This window comes from Electrona antarctica (genome assembly GCF_951216825.1).
Source record: "Electrona antarctica genome assembly, chromosome: 21".
In the NCBI taxonomy this organism is placed as follows: domain Eukaryota; kingdom Metazoa; phylum Chordata; class Actinopteri; order Myctophiformes; family Myctophidae; genus Electrona; species Electrona antarctica.
The window spans coordinates 42,350,383-42,372,974 of NC_136802.1; the positions used below are offsets into that span (position 1 = coordinate 42,350,383).

The 22,592-nt window shown below is 41.3% G+C and overlaps 1 long non-coding RNA gene across 1 annotated transcript; it reads left to right on the top strand.

Moving 5' to 3' along the window:
* Positions 1–3,062: 3,062 nt before the first annotated feature.
* On the top strand, positions 3,063–4,625 carry LOC306914221. Its single transcript, XR_013788670.1, has 3 exons — positions 3,063–3,289; positions 3,379–3,449; positions 3,540–4,625. It is a non-coding gene; the product is annotated as an uncharacterized lncRNA (long non-coding RNA).
* The last annotated feature ends 17,967 nt before the right edge of the window (positions 4,626–22,592 follow it).

Consider the following 22,592-nt stretch of genomic DNA (forward strand, 5'->3'; position numbering starts at 1 on the left):
TTTCGTGTGCACATTAAAGAAGTTGGCCGCTACGTGTGAATTCGGTAACAGCCGAGATGATTTTGTACGGGATCAAGTGATTGACATGTGCAATTCCAATGCGTTGCGGAGGCGGCTGCTGCGCGAAAAGGATTTGACTCTTGCTACTCTACAAGAAATTGCAAGGGCAACGGAAGCAGCAGATCATCAAGCAGCAAGGATGGAAAGGTTGTCTGTTAGTGTCCAATACCCATGGTAAATAAGATATACCCGTGGTAAATAAGATATACCCGTGGTAAATAAGATATACCCGTGGTAAATAAGATATACCCATGGTAAATAAAGATGTACCCGTGGTAAATAAGATATACCCGTGGTAAATAAGATATACCCATGGTAAATAAAGATGTACCCGTGGTAAATAAGATATACCCATGGTAAACAAAACACTCTGCAAGGCGCATACGCACGGCTCATGCTGAAGGAAAGAACTGGCGCACTGAACTGCAGACATTTCTTATGGCCTACAGGAGTACCCCTCATTGTACTACAGGACGTAGTCCAGCGGAGATGCAGTTCGGACACCAGATCAGAACCAAGTTGCCTGAGTTCTCTGTTAACCAGCAAGCGGATGACTCTGCCATACGCTCTACTGATGCTGCAAGGAAGGAGAAAGGTAGAGTGGACGCTAACAGACACAGAAGGATACAGCCACAGTCTGGACTTGGGACTAACGGGTCACACATCCAAGCGACTTCAGTTGCAGTTCCAACCAGGGCTCTTCTTCGTCCACAAAGAAACAGACAGCAGCCTGCTAACCTGAAAGACTATGTGATTTAGTCAGGCATTGCCATTAGGGAGCAGAATAATCTCCAGGCATCACAAGGCAGCCCTGTGTTCGGTGTGTGTTAATGCTTAAATGTGAATATGCGACACTACACACACTATACACAAAGTGATCAAAACGGCAAATGAAACGTATAAAACAAAAGATGGGTTTAGCGTGTTGCGCAAGATATGTGAAATAACAAACTTAAGTGATCATCATCATCATCAGAACTAATAAAACAAATGTAATACTATGCATTATCACTAAAATACAAACCAACTCTAAAGTGATCAAAACAGCGAATGAAACATATAAAACAACATGCGAAATGGCAAAATGAACCTTAAAATGATCCTTGAACTAATAAAAAACAATGCATTGTCACAGGGTTAGGGTTAAGGTTAGGGTTAGGGTTAAAGGCAAACTGACTGACCAACTACAAATGACTGACTACAAATACTGATTTCCCGTAGGTACAGTAGAAGCTGTTCTACCAAGGGCTGGCCTAGGGGCCAACATGCATGTGTAAGTACCAGGACAATATTAACAGATTTGGGGAGTGGAAAAAAAGATTTAGAGCTATTAAAATACCTACTGTAATGAAGACAACTAGCCTTCTAGCATTTTAGCTACATTTTAATGTGGGGAGCCACTGGGTGGGATAGGAACAATTAAGAACAGGGGTCATTTATGAAACAATTCAAAGCAAACATGTATGTTGGAACAGGATTATAGGCTGATGTGTTTTGGTGTGGATTTCTCCTGACTACAGAAACGATCCTTCAATCCTCAAGTCAAACGAGAGACCGTGGCATCACTAGGGACCCATGCATAGTAAGCAGGAACTGGGGATGGCAATGAAGGACCGGAAAGTCTGGTGTGGCATTGTGAAATCCATGATCTTGGCAGCGGTCGAAAAATGATGATGACTAACAATTATTTCAACCCATAGGTGGCCCTTTTTTTGCTAGCCTTACTCACAAGTGTTTCTTTCTTAGGTGAGTTTATATGTTAATTACAGGGCTCTAGTCAATGGGTAAAATACCGACTGCAGTTTATTAGTTTACTATTTTATTGCCATTTTCTTTGCTATCCAGGCAAAAATTGAAGACGTCAAGCAGCAAAAACAACCCATTGCAGAATCCTTGACAACCCAATCCTTGCCAACCGGATAACTCCACTCGGATAACTAGCCAAATGTGGCTCAAGTCAGAGGACACCCTGTCGGAGCTGATGTTTCACCTGGAATCCTATTATGAAGTAAGTTCTGTTTTCTGCCTCTTCCTCTGTCACTCCAGCCACCTGCATGTCTTCTCTCACTGTATCCATAAACTTCCTCCTCTTCTTCACTTGCCCCATTTTTATCAGCCAACCCGGGCGACTGTGGCTCAGGAGGTAGAGCAGGTCGTCCAATGATCCGTGGGTCGGCGGTTCGAATCCCGGCTCCTCCTGTCTACATGTCAAAGTGTCCTTGGGCAATACACTGAACCCCAAATTGATCCCGATGTGCTGGTTGGTACCTTGCATGGCTTCCGTCGCCATCTATGTATGTGTGTGTGAATGTAAAGCACCTTGGATAAAGGTGCTATATAAATGCACCATTTACCATTTATCCCTAATTAAATCATCAAATTAATATATTATTGGTGATCCATAATGATTGTAAATATGGTCAGTGTTATTTGCTACACTCTGATGTTGCAGTTCATAAGTCTCTGAATAAGATATTTAAATGCCTATCATGTTAAGTGTGTTTCTTGTTCTCCATGTATTCTCATCAAACAGCGCACACAATGAGAGTGGTCCAGCCACCATTCCAAAACTTGCTGAGAAATTAACCCTTGAGTAAACCATATTAAATGGACAGATGTGGAAGTGGGCCCCCCTCTGATACAGCAGAGAGACTGCACTTCCTCTTTGATGCAAGTATCCCTATCGTTACTCTCATGACCATGTCTTTGGGGTAACAATGAACCCACTAACCACATGGTTAAAAAACACAAATTAAAAAAATACTTGTGGGCAAGACTGAACCTGGTTACAACAGACCTGAGTGATTGTTCATAATACAATATCAATTACATGTATAAAATAAATGACAAACTGATAAACTTGTATCCTATTTACTTGCCCCTTCTCCTATGTTTTACAGTAATGACATTACGCTAAATGACATTAGCCTGACTAAAGGAGAGGAAGTAAAATGTGGACACCATCTCAATGTCTCACCAATCTGGAATAAATTAAGTACATTTATTCCCATTATAAGATCTAGTGATTCTCTTATCAAATAAATCCATGGCCCAGTCATAACCTACATAGTTTCTGCTCTGATCCCATAATGCAGTCAACAGAAAGATGAGAAGCAGTACCTGGTAAAATAACTTCCTGGGTTCATCTACTACAATACCTCCTGTGACCATGGTGCAGGAGCAAAGCTTCTGGAGGAGCCTGCTGTCCAGAAACTCGGGGACATCACAGGTAACACTATTTATAATCTTAATTTAATAAAGGATTGAATAGCTTCCATATTCAGTTTATTGCCATTATATTTTCTTTTTGCTTTATAGATTTTGTGAAGTGTTGAATCGGCTTACTCGGTTGCGCTTTATTGGATTTCCTAATCATCAAAGTTGCAAAGGTATCTGTCACAAATTCATGTACTATTGTGATTATAAAAGGCAGTTCATTATTACTTGACTATTTTATTGCCATTTGCTTTGTTATCCAGGCAAATACTGAAGACATCAAACGGCAGAAAAAACCCCATGCTGAGGACCCAGTAATCATTTCCAATGACCCAGTGCAAAAGAGCCACATATGTGAGAACCGCCCTGCTCCTAACAGCTGGAGTAGCAGGCCTCTACTTTCCTGTTCCTGCCCTTTGAACCTGTGGCCACATCAAACGGTCACCGAGAGATAGATACCTGCAGCCAATTATCCTTGGACTGATTGTGCTTAGTTGGACTGGCTAGACACCCTGGTGCTTGCACATATTGGAAAGATGCATTCTTTTCAAAACCCCTGTTTTGTCAACAATGGAACTATGCCCCTGGAAATGTTACATATTTGCATAGCATGCTGCCAAATTCTATAATGACACCAGTCAACAGGATCCAGAACTGACTGAATACGCATATGCCAAAGACACTACTTTTGCTTTACAGATGGATAACGGGAGTATTACCAGACTGGTATTGATTTTACTTGCATGGATAGTTGGGATGATACCTCACCTTTATTTTTTTTGTATATTTTATTATTATTTATTTTCTTCTCTATCTACTCTCTTTATTTTACGTATGCAATCTCTGGCCTTGTGTGTTCGCCCAAATTTGGTTGGATTGGTTGGGAGGGGGACTCGGTTGCAATTTTCCTAATGAAATTGATATCACATAAACAAATTATGAAATGATAAAGACAATATTATGTGATAATAACTAGGTTTTTCGGCACCGACTGAGTTTGCATACGTTTTCCACATTGTATCAATGATGTTCTTTCAGAACAAAAGAGGGCACTGTTATGAATCATGCCATGTACACATACAGCTAAGTAAGTCTGTGTACTGAAATTGAGATGCAGTGTGCTTGCATTGTGCTTGATGGCTATATGTTTCACTGTCTACATTGTACTTTCTAGAGATGTGCAGCATCTGGTAGATGGTCAGCCTCATATGCTGACAGTAAGATCAGCCTTGTACATTGTGAGATCACCCTTGCACATCATCATGCCACATTCCTATGTCAAATATCTTGCATTTCTACAATCCAGCACTATAAATATTCCCTGTCTGTCTAATAAACTTTATGAACTTATAGTGGCACTGCCTCAGTGTCTCATTATTTGTTTGCACCAGGCCCATCTCTGTACCAACAACTTGTGATCATCAGTTTTACTTAGATTTTTGTCAATATATTTAGTTTTATGCTTAGGTTTTTTTGAGTGGTGCAAACCACTCCAACAACTGGCTTTGTAGGCCTACCCATGTTTGTTCGTACCAAAAAAAATCACACCCGTGTCAACTGAGTGGTGTAAGGTCTTATATAGACTGATCAGCTGTGGTCTGACGTAATGAAATCACACCCATGTGAACTGGGTGACATTCATTTTTGAGTGGTGTAAACCACTCCTTGAGTGGTGTAAACCACTCCTACAACTGGCTTTGTTTCTGCAGAAAAAAATGAGCATGGTTGCTATGTTCACCCTGTTCACCTGTTCATTTAATATGTATACACTACTGGTCCTAATTTAATTTTTAATTGATTGAAATATTTATTAACAGTTTGCAGAATTACAGTACATTTCAAGCACAAACTCAATACAAAGACGTGATTTCATTACGTCAGACATGATTTCATTACGTCAGACAGGCTATATTACACCACTCAGTTCACACGGGTGTGATTTTTTTGGTACGGACAGACATTGGTACAGACAGACACGTAAACTAACAAAGCCAGTTGTAGGAGTGGTTTACACCACTCAAAAATGAGCATGGTTGCTATGGTTAGTGACATTACATCAGACCACAGCTGATCAGGCTATATAAGACCTTGCACCACTCAGTTCACACAGGTGTGATTTTCTTTAACACAATGGAAAAATGGAACAAATAAACATTATTTTTCTCCTAGCATCCAGGAAGGAGACCAGGTTCCTCTGGTGATCCACTTCTGCATCCTGGAGGAGGCTACTTATTGACTGCACAAAGAGATCCTGCAGATGTTACAAAACAAGGACAGTACAGGACTCTGGCATCAATGATCAAAGAACCACACTGCAGAATCACATGAAGGCTCACACTTGCTTGGTGGAGTTCTAATAAATACATTGATTTTTGAATCTTGTAATAGTTTATTTGAACCTGTATATAACCTATATACAGGTTTAATGTTTGTTTTAAAAACACCATTAACAATGAAGGGAACATTTATCATCTCATCACATCATATTGTCCCTCATTACATCATTAACACCTGTCCCCTGTGCAGACCATGTCAAAAACTAAAAAATAATAATTCAAAAACAAATTAACTAAGCATAAACTGCTATTTGAATTCCAATCTGACTTCAGAACATCCACTCCACTGACACATACATACTACTGTATGAAAACATCAGGGAAGCCTTGCTCCTGTGTTTGAAACAGTTAGACTAATTTATCTCATGCACTGTTGTTGCACTATGGCAAATGCTATATATATATATATATATATATATATATATATATATACACACTCTATTGGTAAAACAATGTTTGCAGATGGTACACAAATAGTAGGTCCTACCATAAGCAGTATTCAAACCTATATGAGATATGGATTAAAAGTCAAGTCAACTACACCACTATGCCACATGGCAATTGGTGAGACTGCTTCATCCTGCACCTGATTTCCCATTCATTCTCTATGGTATTACTGAACCACTACTGATGTAATAACATTCTATTATGCTTCTACAGAACTGATCTGCATTGAACAGCAAAATGGTATTATAAATATGCATACTACTTTAATGATTTACTCATATATTTATGAATGGATCAAAGCTGATCAATTAGGCAAATCAGTAACATTCATTCAGAACAGTGTCCAAAATTGAATTCAGATTTGTGTGCAATGGAAAGGAAAATATATATAACTACAACCATTATTTATAAAGCATTATTGTTTGATATAGCCTACATGAAACCTTTCTCCCCAGACATTCAGAAGATCAAGTCATCTTTATAGCACATATAACCCAAAGTACTTTCCAATGGGTCATGACAAAAATGATAGGCCTATTATACTGTAGGCCAGGGCCGGTTCTAGGGGAGGGCAGGGGTGGGCATAGCTCACCCAAACGTGCTCCTTGCTCACCCAATGTGGGTTTGACACCCCACCCGCCCCAGCGGAGTCGCCCCCCCCCCTTACAATTCTGTCTGCCCACCTGAGTGGGGCTGGCTAAATCCCCCTGCTGTAGGCCTACATAATAGCACACAAAGAAACATGTGACACAGATAAAATACAATAATATAGCCCATAGGCTATATTTGAACAATCTAAATTGTGATTATACTAATATTGACTTATTCTTCTTATTACATTATTGATATATATTATAATATGTAACAGGCAGCAATGGTGATTTTCACTGTGTAGCATTATTTGGATGATCAAACCAGGCCAGCCTAAACGGCTATAAGTGAACATGTGCCCAAAGACGTTGCTCACCCGATTTAATTTGATTTATGACTAATTTGGAGCAGACAGCAGCAGAGCTTTTCCAGTTATCACTGGAAACGTAGCGTTCTGACTACAGTCTTTGGAATCACCACTAGATGGCAGAAGCGGCAGCGTTGCCGCCATCTTGGTGTGATTACGTCCAAGTCATCGCACCAGTGTCGCCTCTTTATATAGAATCTCTTCTTTGGCGCTGTTCTGAATTTACTGCTGATGTTAGTCTAGCCACAACGTAGAAGTCAATGTGCTGTTCTAAATGTCACTGCCAACTGTGTTTTCTTTTTTTTCTCTGACTGCTAGGACAGAGTAATCTAGTAAGAGAGTGGCGACACGCTTTGATCTCGCCGCAAAGCGGGTGCCTATGGGCTATAGTTCCAAACGTTGGAACTATCCTATTGAGGTAGAATGAGCACTTCCGCATTCCATTGTTACAGTGGGAATCAACACTATTGTCGCCACTCTCTTACTCTGTGTTAGTGGTCGTATTTTTCTCTCTTCTTCTCTTTCTCTCTGTTGTTCATCATCACCTTTTTGTTTCTTTATCACAACGAACAATTAAATCAAGGTCTTTGAAATACTTTGTAATGATTGTTGACTATCTTGCAATTTCGGCGGTTGTGCCAAACGAGTTACGAGTTACATAAACCACGTGACAGAGGTGTTTTCTGCTCCATCAATGCCGTAACTCTGTTTTACTCTATGACACTGGTTAGCATATAGTCATCATTTGATAAGGGGCGTGCATGATCAGCCGACTCGGGCCAATTAAAAAAACGATCAAACCGCTAAAACTGGGTCAATTAGAATATTTTGTGTACAAGAGGTTATATATTATATAGGCTATATTGTATAACATGCATATAAAGACACCCTGAACACAAGAAGCGACACAACCCAACTGCACAACACGACAAGATCAAAACTTATATTAGGCCTATTTCAAAATCGAGTTCAAACAAAGTCTAACTAGATCCAACTCCATTCTCAGTGCAATTAGCCATACAGTGCTTGCACTCACCATTCTTTAGGCTACAACATAATCCATTTAATGAGTCCGCACAAAATTCTCCATAGTATGTCATCCAAACCTCTGGTCCATAACTCTAAAGTAAAGTTAGAATGGACAAGAGCGATGGACAGGAGTCGACATCGAATCCAGACCAGATATTGTCCACAAGTAGGAATCATGTAATTTGTTTTCCACAAACGAGGAACACATGAGTTAATGTTGCCATCAACACAGGTCTCCTCCTATATATATATATATATATATATATATATATATAACAAGGACACAATATACACATGCTTAGAATCATATAAATACAAGAATAGAATGTCCACATGTCATTTAAAAACACGTGATTCCGAAAATCACTGAATTTGAATATGTTCCCCTATAAATACCACCAATTAAGAAACAAACAGCTACTCGAACATTACAGAGTAATCGCAAGAATGGCTTCCGCCGCCAAACAAGCAAGGTATGACAACGAAGAAAGCTGCACCGGATTCATATTCGAAACCACTGAGGTGAAGCTATCTAAAATCAACACGAAATATTTTAACTTCGTGTTTCAAATTGGAGCTGAGGAGTATCTCGACTGCGTCGCGTTTTCACCATCTCATCACGCAAATATCATGCAATGCCAGGAACAGGAGTCACCCACCACACTAATCAACATTAGAAAAATCACCAACCAATGTAAGTTTAATTATCTTCATTTAACATTTGCTATTTGATATGCCTGTATAGACCTACACTAAAATAACTATCAAATACTGCCATAATAAAGAAATGTGTGCATTTAATACTTGTCTTACAGACACCAACAAATTCAACCTTCAAATAACGCACAAAACGCTAGTACAATATACCTCCAAAGTCAACTTCATTCGAAAATCACCCACAACCCTGCAACCTACAACCATTCAACAAGTCAAACACCTTTCAGACAGACAGAAAGTAAGTATTATATGAATAGGCCTATATTTTTCATTCTTAAACTACCGCACAATAGAATACATTCACATAATTAATTTTGAAGGTGGATTCTAACAATAGTTTTTAAAGAGAATACAAAGGATTTTTTTGCTTGTTTCACCGCAAATATAGCTAAGATGACTTAATAGCCTATAGGCAGTGTTGGGCAGCTACATGTATAGGCCTAGCTTAACTTGTCCGACATTATTCCTTTTAGCTAATTTGATGGGTTTTTTTCCATTAAGAATCGAGGCTCAAATACCTGCACCTAGTGGAGTATGCAATAGGTCTAATAAAGTTAATAGGCCTATTTATTAGCTACGATTCATTGTTATCTGTTTGGTCATTAACTACAAGGAATAGTCAGCCATGTGAATTAAGCTATGTAGCCTAGCTGACCAACACTGCCTATATGCCTATTAATTTGCATTGCACAGTGCACTCACTCGGTACAATATGCAGCTAGTGTGTATATATATATATATATATATATACTTGGCTGACATTATTCCTTGTAGTTAATGACCAAACGGATAACAATGAATCGTAGCTAATAAATAGGCCTATTAACTTTATTATACCTATTGCATACTCTGCTACGTGCAGGTATTTGAGCCTCGATTCTTAATGGAAAAAAAACCCATCAAATTAGCTAAGGAATAATGTCGGACAAGTTAAGCTAGGCCTACATGTAGCTGCCTATAGGCTATTAAGTCATTTTAGCTATTTGCGGTGAAACAAACAAAACCCTTTGTATTCTCTTTAAAAACTATAATTTATATACTCTATATATATATATATATGAGTTGCAATACCCTCAGATAACCGGATCAAATTACACATTCCAATCAGCTTGTATAAACATAAAGCTCACCAACATTACAGATGTAGAACAAAACAATCTTAAAACATCGTTTCAGCTTGTAGATTGGCTATTTTGAACTTGTGAAATGGGACATTCTGCAATATGAGTACTTTTACTTTTAGTACTTTAAGTACATTTTGACACAGATACACTTGTACTTTTACTTGAGTACATTTCGAATACGGGACATGTACTTGTAACAGAGTACATCTACATTGCAATATTTGTACTTAAGTAAAATATTTGAGTACTTATCATCACTATACAACACTGAAAATCGTATATCACAAGTATAACTAAATAAATAAACAAATTTATTTTCTCATCAGATTGGAAAAATCACCGCCACCATCACCACCATCCACCCCACAACCACCGGCAACACCTACAGAGGACCCACTGCACAACAAACACTGGAGATTGCTGACACGACGGACAAAATCACATGCACCATCTGGGACACACAAACTGACACACTGCACCAAGACACCACATACACTTTCACTAATCTCACTCACCGCACATTCCCCTGCAGTTCACTCACCACCACCGCATCCTCCACAATCACCCCCCACGATGAAGCACTAATCATTCCCCCATCCATTCTTGCACTTTCACTTGCCCTAGACCCCGCACCATCAACGAGCACCTGCACAGTCACAGGAGAAATCACGGGAGCACAAATCACCAATAAAAGAAAATGCGCACTTTGCACTCACCTCCAAAATCCCGACACCTTTAACGTTAACACCAAAATAAACACTTGCACGAAATGTCACATGGCACAAAAAACACTTAAATTCACAAATGTCACATCCGGTATTTTGGCCATTGACTCCCCCACACATGTACATCCCATCAGACTCACCATCACAACAGCCATATTAAACACGTATTTAAACACAAATCACTTAGATCACCTCACCACAACCACAGCCATCACCGAGCACTTTTTGGACTTGGACCCCGTCACAATAGAGCACACCCCGTCACTCCTCATCACCTCCATTTCATCCCCCCAAGCAGCAAAAACACCCCCAGCACCCCCATCATCACCCCCATCATCACCAGCAATGGAAGACACGGACGACGAACTCTGCCAAGCCTCTTTAGATTTTAAAAAAGACGTTTGAATTTAATTTGTTTTTTTTGTTTTTTTCCGTTTTTTCAGTTTCAATTATATTTTTATTTAAGTTAAAGTTTTTTTTTTGGAATGAAATATCTGTTTGAATCTAATTTGTTTTTTTTTGTTTTTCCCTCTTAAGGAAGTATTTCAGTTAAGTTAAAGTTTTTTTTTTTTTAATTAAATATCTGAAATGAAATCTTAATGTATTGTCTTTTTGTTTTACAGCACTTTTTGCATTATGCAGTCAACCTAACGAACACCTACTAGTAATTACAAAGTAATACACAATTATTATAACTTTGGGACAAAACCATTTTCCTGTTAAGTTCAACACATCAATGCAATTCATTCAATCGCATTGCTGTGGTTGATCTTAAACAGATCTCGTCCCGAAACGTTGATGTAGTTTGGGCTTAAAAGTTGATACAGTTTAATTTGACTATAATGTCCATATACATGTTGGTAAATACTTAATCTACAAACTCAAGCAACATTCTAACATTGTTTATAAATCAATGGCTTATAAATCAATATTTGCTATTCTTTTGAATAGAAATGACAATTTGACCACTTTTAAATAACTTTGTGATATTAAAATGACTTACAATTTCACTTCACGCTACAAACTCCCACAAGCTAAAAATCATTACTTTAAACGACAACTATATTCCAAAGTAATTGCTCTCTTACTTCAAATATAATACAGCATTTAAACAACATCCACAATTAATCACATCTCAGTTTCAGTACGTTCGAAAATGCGCACCGAAAGAGTACTCTAGGCCTACTATATTCTTTTGTAGCAGTCAAGAGCCTAGCCGCAATTTGCAATGCTAGATTTTTTTTTTATAATGGGATGAATCTAGACTTACAATACCCTCCATTGACTACCCACTCATTCAATTTGGTTTGCGATCTGCTTGTCTTAAACGACGTTAAAAATGTGCAGCTGTTGCAGCTGTAGTCCAAGCTTGAATTATCCTCTTTCAATCTGCCGAACTTGTTTTTCATAAAAATCCACCGTAGACATGTTATTAGCTATTTTCTGTCAAGAAATTCTGTGCAGGTTATTCTTTTTCTAAGTGCTGGAGTTTGGAAACACTCGTCGTATGTCACTGAACGGCCCTGCTTACCACCTGTTTCGAAGTTGCACATAATGCAGGAGGCAGCAGCGCGACCCGTTAACAAAAACGAGTGCTTCCAAACTGCAACACTTGTCTTGACAGAAAGTAGCTCATAATATCTCTATCTCTACGGTGGATTTTTAAGAAAAACAAACTGATTGAAAGAGGATAATTCAAGCTTGGACTACAGCTGCAATGTTGGTGAGTTTAACGTCGTTTAAGACAAGCAGATCGCAAACCAAATTGGATGACTGGAGTCAATTGAGGGTATTGCAACTCTAGATTAATCCCATTATAAAAAGATCTAGAGTTGCAGATTGCGGCTATCAAGAGCCATAGATTGTGATTGCGCAGTCTTGACCCGTGAACGTCAATCTCTTGACAGTTCACTATACGTACAACAGTGTCCCAGATTTCCATGCCCTCTTCTAGGCGAAAATCCAGCTATAACACACGCTGAACAGGCTTTAATACGTAGCGGAAAAACACCACTCCAAAACCACTGTCTCGATTAGGCTACTAACAGCACATTTAACGTAATCACTTTCGAATGCAAGCAGCTCAAAGTCACAACTATATGATGACGTGCACGCCGCTCGCGCTGATCCATCCAAACACATACGTAGAACATGTCTTGTCACGACCCCAAAACACTGAGGTAAACTTGATGTTGTTTGATTAAACACAACAAGCCACGCTGCCACCGAAAACTATAGCCTCCCATGTTTGTGTCGAAGAACGCTGTATAACGACGCCTAGGTCAACAAAACACAGCGGTCAAGTGAAGCCTGACTAGTTGCCTGCTGATGAAAATGGTTGATCTGCAAGCTCACAACGCGTCGCATACGGAAACTAGCCTGGCGCAGCCAGCCTTCATCCGACCCATAGCATATGAATATGCCCCGAAGGGCAGCGAAGCGCAGTGGTATATTAAAGTATCGCAACGCGAGGCTATCCGGCCGGAACCCGTTATGAGTTTATAGATCAGCTATTTGCAGGTACAAGGAAATATCCAGGATGTGAGACGTTTAAAAAAAAATGCTTTCACAATAAAATAATTTCAGCCTTCACAAATTGAAAAGAGCTACAGTAGGCTATCAGCATTATAGCATATATGCATGGGCATATTTCAGATAGCCCATATATGACGAAACAGAAACAAAGTGGAAAAGAATTAGGTCTACTGATTCAGTGGCATTTCAAGGTCAAGGTCAAGGTAAACTTTATTGTCCACAAGGGAAATTTGTCTTGGGCTTTCACCCCAGCTACAGCCACACATAAAACATCAATGACAAACAAATACATTACAGAGGAAGACACAACATTACACAATTGCACACTTGATGTGGATAATCTAACATCACACAGTTACTGCTGTTTCAGAGCCTCGTTCAACATCTTAGTTGATGCTGGTACAAACGATTTTTTAAATCTGATGTACTTCCACTTTGGTTCTTTGTATCTTCTCCCAGAGGGCAGAAGTACAAACTCGCCATTTAAAACATGAGTAACATCACTGACGATTTTTTGAGCCTGTTTTAATGTAGCCTGCTCATAAATAGACTGCAGAGAGGGGAGTTGTCTTACCCCTATGATCTTCCCTGCAGTCTACACCAATCTGAACAATTTGGACCGTCACATTACAAACGAACGGGTGCATGAAAAGTAAACACCTAAACATTGTTGGCACTTCAGTGTTAAATTGGCTTTTCCCCCCCAAAATGTAAAATAAGGAAATAATTTGCAAAATAGTAATGTATTGACATATTGTAAAATATGGGATTTATTAATCCCAAAGGGATTTTTTAATTTGTTTTTGTTTGTGTGGTATGATGGGCGTGGGTTCCCACGCTGTCACGGCCCATCCTTCACTCACTCAGTGACTGATTAGTGACAGTATAAGGCAGCACGTTTCCTGTTGCCCCTCTTCGTCTGCTCCGGTTGTGGGTGCCACGGTTCATGCTCAGCGGGCCTGCGTTCCCACAGTAGAAGTTGTTTCTGCTTCTGTCTCGCTTCAGTGCAGGTATGTGTCTGTCTTGCTGTTTAAGCAATCGCCGGCACCTATCGCTGTGTTGGCTTTGAACTTGACCGTTCATGTTGTCCTTTTAGCTCCTGTATATGCTACTGCTCCTCTCCTTCTGGAGTTTTGTACCGATGTGCTGTGCTCATCACCACACACTGCAGGTAGGTCCGTGATCCTCCTCCGCACTACAACACTTTCGTTTTGTGTCATGTCACCATTAGAGCGTAAACCTTATCAGCTCTCATGTTGTTTCAGTGACGGATCGGGCGCCTGTCCCGCTGCTGCGGGCTCCGACGGCGAGCTCTGCACTCACAGAGGGGGTGCGTTCACTGTTTGTTTCTCTCTGCTCCTTTACCTCTAGGTTAACGCAAAGCTTGTTTTTACAGGGCCACCGCTACTGCTGGGAGTGTTTTATTGATTCATATACTACAGCCATGAAGACACATCTAACCCACCACCACTTGTCAGCTATTCTTCTCCACTGGCGTGCTATTTGTTATCATCACTACAACACTGAAAATCGTATAACTAAATATACAAATTTATTTTCTCATCAGATTGGACAAATCACCGCTACAGTAACACAACTTCACCCCACAACCACCGGCAACACCTACAGAGTACACCACTGCACAACAGACACTGGAGATTGCTGACACTACCGACAAAATCACATGCACCATCTGGGACACTCTCTTCAGTGCAGGTATGTGTCTCTGTCTTGCTGTTTAAGCAATCGCCGGCACCTATCGCTGTGTTGGCTTTGAACTTGACCGTGCATGTTGTCCTTTTAGCTCCTGTATACTGCTCCTCTCCTTCTGGCGTTTGGCACCGATGTGCTGTGCTCATCACCACACTGCAGGTAGGTCGGTGGTCCTCCTCCGCACTACAACACTTTCGTTTTGTGTCATGTCACAAAACAAAATATTCATATACTACAGCCATGAAGAGACATCTAACCCACCACCACTTGTCAGCTATTCTTCTCCACTGGCGTGCTATTTGTTATCATCACTACAACACTGAAAATCGTATAACTAAATATACAAATTTATTTTCTCATCAGATTGGACAAATCACCGCTACAGTAACACAACTTCACCCCACAACCACCGGCAACACGTACAGAGGACCCACTGCACAACAGACACTGGAGATTGCTGACACTACCGACAAAATCACATGCACCATCTGGGACACTCTCTTCAGTGCAGGTATGTGTCTCTGTCTTGCTGTTTAAGCAATCGCCGGCACCTATCGCTGTGTTGGCTTTGAACTTGACCGTGCATGTTGTCCTTTTAGCTCCTGTATACTGCTCCTCTCCTTCTGGCGTTTGGCACCGATGTGCTGTGCTCATCACCACACTGCAGGTAGGTCGGTGGTCCTCCTCCGCACTACAACACTTTCGTTTTGTGTCATGTCACAAAACAAAATATTCATATACTACAGCCATGAAGAGACATCTAACCCACCACCACTTGTCAGCTATTCTTCTCCACTGGCGTGCTATTTGTTATCATCACTACAACACTGAAAATCGTATAACTAAATATACAAATTTATTTTCTCATCAGATTGGACAAATCACCGCTACAGTAACACAACTTCACCCCACAACCACCGGCAACACGTACAGAGGACCCACTGCACAACAGACACTGGAGATTGCTGACACTACCGACAAAATCACATGCACCATCTGGGACACTCTCTTCAGTGCAGGTATGTGTCTCTGTCTTGCTGTTTAAGCAATCGCCGGCACCTATCGCTGTGTTGGCTTTGAACTTGACCGTGCATGTTGTCCTTTTAGCTCCTGTATACTGCTCCTCTCCTTCTGGCGTTTGGCACCGATGTGCTGTGCTCATCACCACACTGCAGGTAGGTCGGTGGTCCTCCTCCGCACTACAACACTTTCGTTTTGTGTCATGTCACAAAACAAAATATTCATATACTACAGCCATGAAGAGACATCTAACCCACCACCACTTGTCAGCTATTCTTCTCCACTGGCGTGCCTATATACGGTAATAATATAGAGCTGGTAATTTAACGGTGGGATAGACCCATAGACTGGTTACTATTTACCCCCATAGTCCACCATGACTTATTGTTTGATTTATGTTTTTTAGAGGTTTGTTTGTTCTGTTTAGTTAGTCTTGTCGTTTTATGTTGTGGTGCACCTTAAGAACTAAAGTCTCAACTGACTGCAGACACTACGTCTCTCTATATGTAACTTATAGTTATATGAATATATATCAATATGTCCTTCCAATTTGAGTGACTAACACTTGGGTCTCGCTCTGCAGGAATTGGTGTTTGGGAGCTCCATTTTGGATCGGGTGACGGCCGTCCCGAGGCAGTGATAACCCCCACCATCAACGCGCACCTGCACAATCAGGAGAAATTACGGGAGCACAAATCACAGAAAGAAAATACGAAACACATCCCAGGATCCCGACATCTTTAACGTAAACAATAAAACCAACACGTGCACTAAATGACACAAAATACACAACAATCACTTCGGGTATTTTGGCCATTCAATCCTCAATCCCCCCCGCCCACCCGTAGGGGGTGCCACTGTCTAGGGTTGGTTGGCCCGGCCCTCCTCCTATTGCCCCTGCCACTTTAGCTTTTGTAGTATTGTGATATCCTGGTTTGCTCATTGCTCTTAATATTTTAATGAATTCCCCTTTTATTGATGATGATTCCATGACTTATATTTTATGTTTAACTATAAAGTATTATACTATTTAACCTACGTTTCTGCATTATTATTTAAATATAACATGTGTACACAAATCTGTGTGGAGAGTCACCTAATTAACTGGTATGGAAATATGTCTTTATAAATATCTCTGCACAAAAACTTCTACATGTGACCATTGGACCTATATGGACAAGGAAAATATTTTTTTTAACCAATGAATTGCTGTTTTGTGAAAATTCTTCTTCCCCACATACATGTAGCATCATATTCTTATGCAACTTTACAGTATGGTAGAAGGTCATGCCAAATAGGCCTGTAACCAGTCTGAGGCTGAGCTCAGACCTTTACTGCATTGCTGTATGCTTGTTGGATGAATGTTGTGTAGTGTCATGGCCGCCCCAATGCATTTCCAATGGAGGTCACATGTTTTGACACAACATTTGTGTTGTGTGAGGTCAAAACACAGCTGAAAGCCATACAACAGACCATGTGACCTCCATTGGAAATGCATTGGGGCAGCCATGACACTCACAACGCTGTAAAGGTCACACGGTCGCAACACTGCATTGCTGTTGTGAGTGTCATGGCCACCCCAATGCATTTCCAATGGAGGTCACATGGTCTGTATGGCTTTCAGCTGTGTTTCGACTGCCCCCCTCACACAACACAATGTTGTGTCAAACCATGTGACCTCCATTGGAAATGCATTGGGGCGGCCATGATGCTACACAACATTCATCCAACAAGCGCAGTAAAGGTGTGAGCTCAGCCTAAGGCCTCAATCAGACCTTTACAGCATTGCTGTATGAATGTTGTGAGTGTCATGGCCACTCCAATGCATTTCCAATGGAGGTCCCATGGTTTGATACAACATTTTGGACTACAAGCTGTTGTATGGCTTTCAACTGCTCCCCTCCCCTTCACACAACACTGGTGTTATGTCAGACCATGTGACTCCCATTGGAAATGCATTGGGGCTGTGTGAGTGAGGCCTTACTCCAATTGGTCAAAGGGGAGCACTATAGCAATTTTTATAAAATAAACCTTTGGACAACAGTCATAACTCATGCTTTGTTTGTCCAAAATTCATGGCACTTGTTTCCACATGTTCCTTCACTCATGGGGAACACATGTGTCACTTTGATCAATACGCTCATACATGAGAACCCTTACATCTAAACACACTGTAGTAATAGCTAGACATCTCCAAAACCAGAACACACAATTGTTACCAAAAACACTGACTAATGTTACGGTTCAGACTGAGTCAACTGACTGTCTGCATGGCTCAGTTGGTAGATCTCTCACCTTTGGAGCACAGGGTCACTGGTTCAAATCTGGGTAGAGAGAACTCAGCCTGTGATTCTTATTTGTGAGAAAGTTGACAAGTTTGTACATAAAAAAAATTACCCTACATGAAGAAAAAAAAAGGACCCAACATTCCTAAAATGAGGTTACAAACTTGTTACCAAAACACTGATGTTACAGTTTACAATGAAATGACTGACTGTCCAGATAGCTCAGTTGGTTGAGCTCTCACCTTCAGACCACAAGGTTGTGTGTTCAAATCCGGGTACCAACAATTCAGCCTGTGATTCTTATTTGTGCATATTATGTATACAAAGCCGATCTGTGATGTGACAGATCTTGTAGTTATGAGCATGTAGATATGCTAATTTCTAAAAGTTTTAGTAATTGTGCTGAACTAACACTGACTAATTTTCCTGTTAAGAATGGAGTAACTATTTGTCTCTGTGTAGCTCAGTAAGTCGACCTCTTGCCCTTGGACCGCAAGATTGTTGTTTCAAACCCGGGTACAGACAACTCAGCTCGTCAGTCTTATTTGTACATATTGTTGAACGCCCTGTGGGCTATATCAGTGAGATCAATAACTTTAAAGACTGGTGTGATAATAGCCACCTTATGTTAAACACCACAAAAACTAAAGAGATGATCTTCAATCCAAATCCATGGTTATGAACGATTGCCTAACACACACACGCATGCAGCCACGCACGCACGCAGGCACGCACGCACGCACGCAGGCAGGCAGGGGCAGGCAGGCAGGCAGGCAAGCAGGCAGGCAGGCAGGCAGGCACGCACGCACGCAGGCAGGCAGGCAGGCAGGCAGGGGCAAGCAGGCAGGCAGGCAGGCAAGCAGGCAGGCAGGCAGGCAGGCAGGCAGGCCGGCAGGCAGGCAGGCAGGCAGGCACGCACACACACACACACACACACAAAGAGAAGTTTGTACGCACGCACGCATGCACGCAAGCACGCACGCACGCGCACACACACACACACACACACAAAGATAAGTTTGTACGCACGCAGGCAGGCAGGCAGGCAGGCAGGCAGGCACGCACGCACGCATGCACGCACGCACGCACGCACACTTTAACTGTGCGTGAAAACACACTGTAGTAATGGATAAAGACATGCCCAAAATGAGGACACACCTTCTTGTTAGCAAATCAATGAATGGTTTTACTGTTTACAATTTAGTCACTGATTGTCTCTGTGTAGCTCAGTCAGTAGAGCTCCCGCCTTCGGTCCACAAGGTTGTGAGTTCAAATCCCGGTAGCGACAACTTGGCTCGTCAGTCTCGTTTGTGCGTGTTGTTCTTATTGCGCATTGTTCTTCTTCTATCTTGGTCCCGCTTTATCGCTGCTTGCAGCTATATTAATCTATTTCTTATACACCTCAAAAAGAAATAGACAACAACAAAAATAGCAGCTCTGGCTGAACCGTGCAGTCGGTTTTCGCGAAACGCGGGATTCTGGTAGAGGGCCATGCCAAACGATGACTATGCGAAGCCCATGACCATTGGCCAAAGGGTGGCGCTATAGCACTCAATTGAAAATACAAACTTTGAACGCGCTTAGCTCATGAACCGTTTGACCATCGGCAATTTAACTTCGATAGACATATGCGTCTCCTAATGCTGAACAACTTGCGTATACTGACTGTTGACCTCTGACCTTTAAATCACCTGCAATTTTGAATTATATGAAAAACAGTTAAAATGTATCTCATCCCAGGATCTTTGATCAAAATGCACGAAAACTTCTACACGTGAACATTGGACCTATACGGACAAAAAATCGTAGCACATTTCGTTTAAGTGAAAATATGAAGTTTTTATGAGCCAATGAAAATTGCTGGTTTGTGAAAATTCTTCTTCTGCCTCTAATACACACATGCAGCGTCATATGCTTATGTCACTTTACAGTATAGTAGAGCGTCATGCCAAATTGCACTGAAAGCGTACAAAGAGAAGTTTGTACGTGAAAACAGACTGTAGTAATGGATAAAGACATGCCCAAAATGAGGACACACCTTCTTGTTACCAAATCACTGAATGGTTTTACCGTTTACAATGTAGTCACTGATTGTCTCTGTGTAGCTCATTCAGTAGAGCTCCCGCCTTCGGTCCACAATGTTGCGAGTTCAAATCCCGGTACCGACAACTCGGTTCGTCAGTCTCATTTGTGCGTGTTGTTCTCATTGCGCATTGATTGTTCTTCTTCTATCTTGGTCCCGCTTTATCGCTGCTTGCAGCTATATTTAGGGACCAAGAAGTCACGCAGTGACTTTGGTCACTCTTTGTTTTTGTGTTTATTTTTCTTCTTCTTCTTCTTCTTCTCCTTCTTCTTCTTCTTCCGCCAAAAATAGCTGTTCTGACTGAATGGTGCAGTCGGTTTTCGCGAAACGCGGTAATCTGGTAGAGGGCCATGCCAAACGGTGAATATGCGACGCCCAAGACGATTGGCCAAATGGTGGCGCTATAGCGCTCAATTGAAAATGCTAACTTTGAACGTGCATAGCTCATGAACCGTTTGACCGTTGGCAATGACACTTTGATACCCATATGCGTATCCTCATGCTGAACAACTTTCGTGTTCTGACTTTTGACCTCTGACCTTTAGATCACCCGCCATTTTGAATTATATGATCAGTACTTTATTTTATTCTCCTTCTGCCAAAAATAGCTGTTCTGACTGAACCGTGCAGTCGGTTTGCGCAAAACTTGTCAACATGATAGAGGACCATGCCAAACGGTGACTATGTGAAGCCCATCATGATTGGCCAAATGGTGGCGCTATAGCACTCAATTGATGCAAAACTTGCAAAACTTGCAAACTTTGAACGTGCATATCTCATGAACCGTTTGACCGTTGGCAATGACACTTTGATACACATATGTGTCTCCTCATGCCGAACAACTTCCGAGTTCTGACTTTTGACCTCTGACCTTTAGATCACCCGCCATTTTGAATTATTTGAAAAACAGTTCAAATGTAACTCCTCCCAGAATCTTTGCTCAAAATGCACGAAAACTTCTACACGTGAACTTTGGACCTATACGGACAAATAATCGTAGCACATTTTTGTTAAGTGAAAAAATGAAGTTTTTATGAGCCAATGAAAATTGCTGTTTTGTGAAAATTATTCTTCTGCCTCTAATACACACACATGCTTATGTCACTTTACTATGCGAATCCCATCATGATTGGCCAAATGGTGGCGCTATAACACTCAATTGATGCAAAACTTGCAAACTTGCAAACTTTGAACGTGCATATCTCATGAACCGTTTGACCGTTGGCAATGACACTTTGATACACATATGTGTCTCCTCATGCCGAACAACTTTCGTGTTCTGACTTTTGACCTCTGACCTTTAGATCACCCGCCATTTTGAATTATATGAAAAACAGTTCAAATGTAACGTCTCCCAGAATCTTTGCTCAAAATGCACGAAAACTTCTACACGTGAACTTTGGACATATACGGACAAATAATCGTAGCACATTTTTTCTAAGTGAAAAAATGAAGTTTTTATGAGCCAATGAAAATTGCGCGCGCACGCACACACACACACACACACACACTAAAGTTTGAGTACTTATGCTGAACTAACACTGAATGATTTTCCTGTTAACAATGGAGTATCTGATTGTCTCCGTGTAGCTCAGTCAGTTGAGCTCTTGCCCTTGGACCGCAAGGTTGTGTGTTCAAATCCAGCTACTGACAACTCAGCTTGTCAGTCTTATTTGTACATATTGTTGAACGCCCTGTGGGCTATATCAGTGAGATCAATAACTTTAAAGACTGGTGTGATAATAGCCACCTTATGTTAAACACCACAAAAACTAAAGAGATGATCTTCAATCCAAATCCATGGTTATGAACGATTGTCTGCCTAACACACACACGCATGCAGCCACGCACGCACGCACGCACGCACGCACGCACGCACGCACGCACGCACGCAGGCAGGCAGGCAGGCAGGCAGGGGCAGGCAGGCAGGCAGGCAGGCAGGCAAGCAGGCAGGCAGGCAGGCAGGCAGGCAGGCAGGCAGGCAGGCACGCACGCACGCACGCACGCACGCACTCACACACACACACACACAAGACATGCCTAAAATGAGGACACACCTTCTTGTTACCAAATCACTGAATGGTTTTACTGTTTACAATATAGTCACTGATTGTCTCTGTGTAGCTCAGTCAGTAGAGCTCCCGCCTTCGGTCCACAAGGTTGCGAGTTCAAATCCCGGTACCGACAACTCGGCTCGTCGGTCTCATTTGTGCATGTTGTTCTTATTGCGCATTGTTCTTCTTCTATCTTGGTCCCGCTTTATCGCTGCTTGCAGCTATATTTAGGGACCAAGAAGTCACGCAGTGACTTTGGTCACTCTTTGTTTTTGTGTTTATTAGGGACC